Genomic DNA, 10121 nt, shown 5'->3' with positions numbered 1-10121 from the left:
CATCATTACAAAACTTTCATGCAATGAGTAAGCCCATTAAAGTACTTTGGCTATTTCAAATCTATATAATTTAAATACAATTAACACTTTTAAATGTTAAAAAATGAGTAGGTTTAGCTTTTTTCTAAATCCTACTAGCAAAGCAACAGGTTAACAAAAAATGTCAATTTAATATATTTGATTTCATCTATTCATACAAAATATTAAATCCCAAATAATAATACAGGATGATTCGCTAATCGTACAAAGGTTATTTGGAGATCGTGAGATGCGGTCTGGTGTGACGTAGGTTTTAGAAAAACATTTTCTTTATCGTGCCAATGTTTTTATCTTTATTGAGATCATCTTCAGGGGCTAGGATTTATAAACATTGTTTAAATTATACAAATACATGTAGGATGTGAAAAAAGTGAATTTATACAATGCTAGAAATTTTAGACTCAATCAAAGTATTTGTACTCACTCTGTTGTTGTTTTTGTTCCCTGTGTAGATGTGTCATTATTGGGTGTCGTGTTGAGAGTACCAGTGAGATATTATGTTTTATGTTTATATATATTATATATTGTTTATGTTTTTATACACGTGGGTTGCGGTGGGAAGTTGGTGTCTGACTTGATCGAAGTCACGATAGCTCAAGTGGTAGAGCAGCGGTGTATTTAGCCGAAGGTCGTGGGTTCGAATCCCGCTCGTGATATATTTTTCTCATTTCAGCCAATACGTTACATAAAGATTAATTAATTTTACGTATTTTTCTTGAAGAATCCATTTTTGCGGATATGCAAAAAAAGCTTTGATAAAAGCGTTAAATTTACTTCAAGAAACAACTCTTCCAGAACTTTCAATTTCAGGTTTGGTAAAAAAAAAACATTAATCTTGATTTGTTTAATTAAGTCCAATGTAATGAAAATAATATCTGGTTTGAATAGAGGTGGCGTATTCAGCCCACCAATAATATCTACACATTTCTCAATTCAAAAGTTTAAATTAGTTCGGTGGAAATTTCGTGAATGGAGAGTGACGGCTTTTTCCTGTGCCTCCGTCCGGCCCGTTGTCCTTATCACAGGGGTAAAATTAGTTATCTCATTAAGCGACGTGTCCTTAAATTGTACTCACCCGTCGGCAGGGGACATTAACGCGTACAATGCCAATTCAGCCGGCGGGCTCGAAAACAATCCACAATCGACTTCCTTTGTCCTTTTTACTGATTTTTTTTTTTTTTTTTGCAGAAAAGAGCCTTGCTTTCAATGGGTTTCCGATCGGTAAAAAGTGGTCAGTCGAACTGTCGTCGAAAGCATTTTGTAGACGCCTTTTCCAACCAGATTGGGATCCCGCTTGCATATTTTATGAGGATTGTTCGAGATAGCTTGACTCGGGGAAACCTTATGTATTCCTAGGGGGGAAAAACTTGTGTTTTTAAAATACCTTCCAACCCTTGACGTCTCCCTCCGATTACTATCACATTACGTTTGCAGACAAGTACAATTGAATAGAAGAAACGTTTATGTAAGTTCATTTTTCATCGTCTGATTGGGTTTATTCCGTCCATTATAATGTCAATGGGATATGCGATTCATTATCATTTATTTATTCTTTCTCAGTTTTTATATCTGTATCGTTTCGGTAGTTTCAGTTTTATCGTTACTAATTAAATTTTATATATCTCACATTAATTAGGTCTTGAGACTCGATAAAGACAGAACTACTAATAGTTAATATTAAAACCGTTTTTACAATTGTTTCGGAATCCGATGGCACATGGACAAGTATACGGTCATCCGCTGAAGGTGACGTGAAAGAGAAACGCCTCTGACAAAGGGCAAACATTGACAATGTCCCAGAGATGATTAGCTATGATCAAAGGTTGACAACAGTTCATCAACTCACAGGAAACTCGGGCAAACTTGGCGAACTAAAGCGTAAATTGTATGAAGAACCGTGAGTTTATACGGTTATAAATAACTCGAAATGATGGCAATGGAAAAAATTATTGTATTTTCTATGTGGTATATTTGACGTTTTTCTTTGTGCCGAGATAAAACTCAAAATGTTAAATTAATAATTTAAACAAAATGAAAAGCGTTTTTTTAATGTTAGAAGTGAAAACAAGAAAATTCTAGAAGGAAAAAAAGTCATTTACTCAATCAATTGTGATGGCTGTGATAAAATATAAATAGGTCAATCAAAAAATATGGATAACCAGGTTATTGAACCTTAGCAATGGTATAAAATATTAAAAAAATAACAACCCTTTTTCAACATATAAATTGCTCAACACTTTTTAAACTACCAGCATATATATTACAAAAGATAGTGAAAAAATTTTAAATAAAAGAAGTGATTACATGATGATTAATAATGTCTCGATTATATTCTGTTATTAGAAAAACTAACTACCAATTCAAAAATATATATATAAATAAAATAATTTAAAAAAACTAAATAAAAAATTCATTTTTTTTGGCGCAAACTACTAAAACAATACTAAGACTGAATTTCTTAATGTAAAATAAAAATAATGAAAAAGTTAACATAAATTAAAATTATTATGAAAAAATGTATAAGATAAAACAATCGTAAAAATACGGTAAGAACTTAGATTTCTAAAATTCTAAATAAAAAATATATCGTTTAAAAAAAAAACTATGTATTCTTCTTCCAACTGGCCAGGTGGTTAGTTGGCCAGTAAATCTTTTTTTAAATTATTAATAATACAAAAATGTATATAAACCATGTATATAAACTTAAATTGCAAATGCAAGATCGTCGTATCTTTTAAGATATAATATGAATAATAATAAATTATAAATTTAAACAATATAAGGTAAGCTTTTTAATAAAATAATGTAAAATATAAATATCTATGTTATACAAACGTCTGTTTATAAAAAATATAAATGTTGATGATGGGTGTGAATTTCCGAATTGTCAAATAAATGTAAATAGGTTTCTTATTTCCTTTCTTTAATAAAAACCCCGTATGAAAATGTGTTTTCTAGCACAAAGCAAAAACGTTAAATAAGACAAAGTCGTCTTAAAAATCCCATGTTTGATATAAATTTAAAAAATATAGCTGAATTTATAAGTGAAAAGGAAAATATAGGGTGGTTTTGAAGTATATTATAGAAACTTCTTACCTAAAACTTTTCCTTCTTAATTGAAAGTTATCTTTATCCAATGGATTAGCCAATTTTTTCTTTATTAACGTTAAATTGGATAACTCGTCTGTACTTAACAGAAGCCATTCTTAACAGTAAAAGGCGGCACTATTTTGAAACAGGCGTCATGGCAACATTTTGTTATGAACAACCCTTGTCCTTCCGTCCAATGGGAGGCTTCTACCTCGGGACGGTTTTAAAACGCCATTTTACCCCCTCGATTTGGAACGGTTTGTTTGAATTTCCCCGACGACCCTTGACCCCCCCCCCATCGCTTCTCTCAAAAGTTTCTAATTTGTAACAGGAACGGAAAATCAACACGCGCCTAATCAAATTAGCGCCGGCTTGTTGACCGGCGACATTTTCATTTCAAGATGTGAAAATTAGATTGGCAAATGATGATTGAAATTAATACACACACGCGATAATATTCTTAACAAGGATGTAATTTTAATGCTGTTTTTTGTGTATACTCAGCACACAAATTGATGTGTTTTATATAATTTGATAGATTTCTAACATTTAAGTCTTCCGTCCTGCGCTGGTTTTATCTAGCTGACGCGATTCAGTTTCTTGTCATCATTTTAGGTGGGTCAGACATTAAAATCTTGAATCCTTAGATCCCAGCTTTACTAACCACTAGGAATACGTGTAGTATTGGTGTAATAGGTATAGGTGAGAATATCAATATTTTTTGGGGTAATTGTAGATAAGCCAGCTAAGATCACTTAGTTTCAACTCTCACTCAGTCCTAAATATATGCTTACTTATTTACACACCATTCACTCAGTCAGGTTGAAAGATTCAATACTTCTCCATCATCCTGTACACATATTTATGTTTCCACTGGGGTCGCAATATCTGTTAACATTCAGATTCTTCAGCGTGCGCACCTGGTACAGAGGCCTTATCACACGTTTAGATTCTCAAGTTAGGAGCGACTCACGTCCGCGCACGGAAAATCTGCTTCTTCCGTGAGGTTCGGTGTAGAAGCCTACTTCATCCCTCATCTTGCTGCCGACATGTCGACTTCTTCCGCTTGCCCATTCCGAGGGGTGGGTTAACGTTGTACACTTAACAGCCGCACGTAAAGGGATACCCAAAAGTGATCGAAATGCATCGGCCAAGTCTCCCAAGCACTCCCTAGTTAGGGACGACAATCTTATCTCCCTGGGTGTAGGAGCTCTGCTAGCGTCGAAACCTCAGGATGCGCTCCGGCCGCGGTTTCATTTTAGTTGAATCTCTAACCACCCCCTAGACACCATGCCATCGGCCACAACCGAAAAACTTCCGCCTCCGTCCCCCATTCTTCACCCATTCGAGGGACTCCGTCAGAGTAGTCCTCGTTGTCTATACGCTCTCGGCAATCCGATCCGTCCGATTCCCACGAGGTCGGGAGGTGACACGGAGGTCATGCGCAAGTACTACGGTCCACGGCCACGAATGAGACACAGCTTCTTCGTTGCCACATTTTAAAACTCAGCGAGAACGATCCACCTCTCTTCTGCGGCATCTCACTGAGATCCTCGAAGAGACAACCACCTCGCCAAGCTGCTGGCCCGGCAGTCCCAAAACCTCGCAAGCTCACCCTTTCAGGATACGCCCGCTCCGCCCCGGAGACCAACCACCCATTCGCGGTTCTATCTCCGCCCTCTAGGCCTCTTTTATTTCTTCGATCAAGAATCCTAGTAGGGGCACCTCGTAGTTGCTAATAACGACACTAGGCATACCCCTCTTCTGCGGCCTGTTGCAATAACGTAGTCCTCCAAATGGCACCTGTGCCGTCTCCTGGCTCGGTTGTTCCCAGGGGTTCGCAAGCTTACCTGAAACGACCGCCCGAATCGTATTTATCTCTCTTTCATCGAACGAGCAGGCTGCAGACCTATTTTTGTTCAGTCTCCTAAGAGCCCCTAACAGTAGCACCACTAGTACGCAAAAGGCCGCTGGAACGGGATAGGTTATAAGTTGCACTTCACCGTTCCCATCCACTACCCTGTACGTATTCGAGGAACTCCGTCTGCGTAATCTCAGAGTCCATACGCTTCGGTGATCCGACCCTACGTACACATACCATATAGCACAATCCTCTACACATATTATATAACTAACATAATTCAGGTACAATATTCCGCCATCTACCCTCTCACACTACACATTCACTCTTAACACGCGCCAGGTACATAAAACTGTCAGTCAACGTTATTTAGTGTCGTTGGGACAGTATTCAGCCATCAGCCCTCTCACAATACACATTCACGTCAAAAAATATATTCACTCTCATACTCACACTATGGGCATAAATCAATACATGCATCAGTATATCAAATAAAACGAACCTTTTCCCTCCAAAAATCGGAATAGTGTACCCATGTACTCACCGTCGTGTTCAACCAGAACATCGCATATTCTACATTATTCGGATGAGGATGACCCTTCTATGAGTCAGACCCAAAGACTGAGTTTAAAGTTTAGTAATAAATAAATACAATGTCTGTTACCATATATTTTTAATATAAATGTATCTGACAAAAAGCACGATTAAAAACCTAAATTTAACTATTTATAATGTTGATGGACATTTTTAATTTTAAAATGTGTGTTTATCCTAGCTAATAACTGCAGAGTCAAGATTTGTAAATTATTAAAATTTTTCCGAAAAACGAGTAATGCACTGTAGATAAATATTTAATTGAAGCAAATTGACTTTTATTTTTAGCTTGCTCGTTAAAGAAAATCAGTCGGTTTTTAACAGGAAGAACGGCAAAGGCGGGTGAGACGCCCACGTTCTGAGGAAAACAGTTATTTTATTTATAGATATAATTTTGTTGATTTTGTTTTTTTCCTCGATGGAATATTTATAGATAACATTTTGGCCTTTAAACAAAAGAAAACAACATTTAAAAGGGGTTTACGTTTGTTTTTAAACTTATTCCGCTTGTAATCGTTTACAATTCGAAAATTCGCCGATTCAAAAATGTATTTGTAGTAAAAAAATGTCTCAAACAAACCAGCCTGTTATACCATCCTCAAATTTCCGAAATTGATTTAAAGGGTAAGAAAGGATGGAATCATTCGTAGCGGGTTGAATTGATTCGAACGGATTGACAAGGAAAATAGGGCTTGTGTGGCTGTCACCGCATTGATGGACAGAATACACTCAGGAGAACAAGGCAATCCCTCGACGCCGATCGACAACTATTCATATCCGTTGTAGATACTGTTGTTTAAAAAAGAAATACGCCTTACCGGGATTATCGGCAACGCTAAAATTAAATTATCCTTAAGGTCGTTAGTCCCCCTTTTGTAATTATGGGATAGGACCTGTTGGGCTAAGGATCAATTACTTTCACTTGATAAGTCGCCCTTAAGTAGCTTGGAGGGGTCCACCCTTCAGGAGCTTTCTTCCAGCTCATTGTTTTCTTTCGACAACTTTTATATTATGTAAACAAACCAAAAATGGAAAACTATTAAACTATGTAAAAGAAGGAAATTTGAAAGTACATATTACGAACGAAATAGACTAATTATTGAAATCCGTGATTATTTGGAGATCGGGAGATTAGGTCTTGTGAGATGCAGGTTTTGAAAAACATTTTCTTTATTCAGCCAACGTTTGCATCTTTATTTAGATAATTTTCTCTAAATAAAAATTGAAACGTTGGCTCAAAAAAGAAAATGTTTTTCTAAACCTACATCACACAAGACCGCATTAATTAAGGGTCACTAATACTACAAATTGAAATATATGTGTGTTTCTTAGTGACTGCTGTTTCAAAACTTGTTGAAGTCGTGAGGAGCGGTCAAGAATGAGGTAGTTTAGAAAAACATCTTTTTCATTTTTATGCCGACATTACGATCTTTATTCGGATCATCTTCAGAGCTCCGTGTAAATTACAAAACATATGTTGGTTGGAAAAACTACTATTTAGGTTGTAAATATAAATTTTGAACCAAGTATTTCATACTCACACAAAGTTTTGTGCTATTCTTGTAGTATCCAATTGATTTTGTATGAAAGTGTTGCGAAACGCAAAGTTGTATTCTGCTGTTTTTATGTGATTGTGACGCGGTAAATCTGGGAAATTTTCTTTGAGCAAACGTTGTTTTATTTAATTCAAAGGAAGTATTTTGTCGAAATCAAAGTTGTGCTGTTTTTCAAAGTGGTGTGTGGCCAATGCTGTGGGTATGTTTTTTGGTGTTTTACAGTCATTGATGTGTTGTTTCTTCGATTTCACTAAATATTTCGATATAATTCCAATGTATATTGCTAAACAGTTCATACAATTAATTTTAAAAATTACATCGGATTTGTAGGCTGTTGGTGTTGGATCTTTGACTTTGGAAAAGATGTGTGTACTGATTTAAAATTTTTAAAAGATATTTTAATCTGTTCTGAGGAGAGAAATTTACTTAATTTGTGTGACAATGTGTAGACGAATGGAATGGATTATTGGCTTGTCTTTGTATGATTGTGTTAATGATGTGTTGTGTATTGTGGAGGATGTTGTTTTTTGCAGTGCAACAACAATAGCACCTCACTTTATGCGAGTGTGAAATAATCGGTTCAAAATATGTTTACACCTTAAATTATAATTTTTCCAACCAACCTATAATTGGTAAGTTACCCAGGCCTTGAAGATGGCTCGAATAAAGGTCTAAACGTCGGCACAAAAATTGAAAAAGGTGTTTTTCTAAACTACCTTACTTACCATATTTGACCTCTCCTCACGACTCCAACAAATTAATTTTTTTTCAATTTAAATTTTTGACTGACGTTTAGGAAAAGCTTAAAAAACTGACGTTTATGTAACTACTCCATATTTTAAAATATTAGATTTGTTAACATATTTGTATCTGCTATTGCTTTAGAATGATATTTACATAAATTAATCTGTAAAAGCACTTATTGTTTCAAAAATAATTTTTTTTTAATAAGTTCTAAAATTTATTTTCATTTGTACATTAATTATTTCCTATTATCAAAAGTTTTGATTTTTAACGATTTATTCACGATTTTTTAATTCACTTACTTTCACGGCGCCCTCTTTATGCTAAACCATCAAGACCGGAATGTCATGCAAAACTGAAGAACTGTGCGCTGTGAATAGTATTTCTTTTGTGCCTCTTCCTGCTGAATATTTTTTAATATAAAAAAGAAAATAAATTAAAGATATTTAATAGTTTCAGATTCTAACGGTTTAACGTAATTATACTGCCAGTACATTTTGATTATAAAGTAACCATCTGTTTATCATATTAATAAAAGTTATTGGCGTAGTTTATATTTATTTGGTTAAAAATAACCTACAATATAATGTAATTTACAAGTAACTTCAACTATTTATCTTTTACTGGCATGACGTTCGAAATTGCATTGAAACATTCTGTTTCAAACCCAAATACGTTTTCCATTAGAATGAAAACAATTTGTTTTATGGTAGGTAAACGAGAGATTCCCTACAAAAAATCATGTTTTTATCAACTTTTGATAGCGATACAGCAAATTCATGAATTATTATTTTTTATATGTATAATATGTATGGTGTTTTTATAATAATATGTATGATAGTGTTAGAACAATATACAACAAATTATTGAAATATTTTTAAACAAAACTCTCTAAACTGGACTTAAACTTCCTAGTTTGCTGTTGGAAAAATCATTTAATTTTGCATCTTTGAATGAAACAGAATAGTTTTTTATTGACAAAGAATTTGTAAAAATAAATTGTTTAGTCATGTGCTTGATTAATATATGGTACTTTTTACAGCAAGAAGTGCATAAATTAGGAGTTAAATTATTTGTTTTTGTTGGTCTCTATTTATAGACAACACGTCAGACAAATGTTTTACATTATATGGTGATGCAACCTAGGTCCTTTTCTTTTTTCATTGCACACTGCAGACATTCCTACCAATCCCGATAAAATACTCAAAACTGACGGAAATTGCAATAAAAGAGAAAGAAAGATTACTGATTACTGATTTTTATTAGCTCAAATCATACACACATGTCCAGAGTCGAACCTATCACTTATAGAACTCCTCCGGCAACTCCAGCTTTTGGAATTTACAATAAATTACCGGCAGGCCTCGAGAATCACAATCGCGAGTGTTGGCATTCCGGGGTCAGACTTCGGTCTTATCCGTCCAGACGTCGAGGTTGGGCCTGGCAGCTATCAACAGCTAAATTACACATTGCAGCCCCCAACGCAAAAAGTTTTATACCTCGGCACATACTCATACTCTCACTCATTCGTAAATACATTCTCATACTAGTCACATGATTCTCATAGTTCTTATCATTTATTGAAGTAAGCTCGTAGAGCGCTCTTAATATTCGACAGTCGCGATCTCACAAATTCATACTAACAAACACATTTAATCCCAATATACACAAAAGCGAAAGTATGAACAAAACTATATTTATTAAGTAACACACAGGGTGACCTTTTTAGATGATCCAGCAGAATTTCTCTTAAAACAATGACACTATCCAAAGAATAAAAGAAATACGTGTGTAACATTTTTTAGTCTAGCTTCCAATTTTTACCTTTTTTTGTAGAAAAGTTATTCATGTTACCTGAGCTCAGTTCAACTTCAAAATTTCAAATACGATGCTCTACATTCTGACACAATATTTTAAAGGATTTTTTAAGCTAAAAACGATGTTGCAGTCGGATTTTAAATTGGTCAAAAAATGACAAAGTTATGACAGAAAGTTTGAAGAAAAAAACAGACATTTGGTTTGCTATTTATTAATCACATCTCATGTTCAAACTGTCTGCTGTGCGTAAAGATGCAAAGATTTACTTTTCTCAACCACCCTTCACCAGTGCTCAGAGCGATAGAGTCAGGGGAGATGGATTGATAAGCATTTTCTATCCTTCGCTGCAGTTCTTCAACTGAGGTTACTTGGTTTTAAATGGGTAAACACTGTTTTTTAAATGGCTCCATAGAAAATAG

The sequence above is a fragment of the Cimex lectularius genome, unplaced genomic scaffold (genome assembly GCF_000648675.2).
Source record: "Cimex lectularius strain Harlan isolate CLEC.00 unplaced genomic scaffold, Clec_2.1 scaffold7, whole genome shotgun sequence".
NCBI lineage: Eukaryota > Metazoa > Arthropoda > Insecta > Hemiptera > Cimicidae > Cimex > Cimex lectularius.
This window is presented reverse-complemented; position numbering follows the sequence as displayed.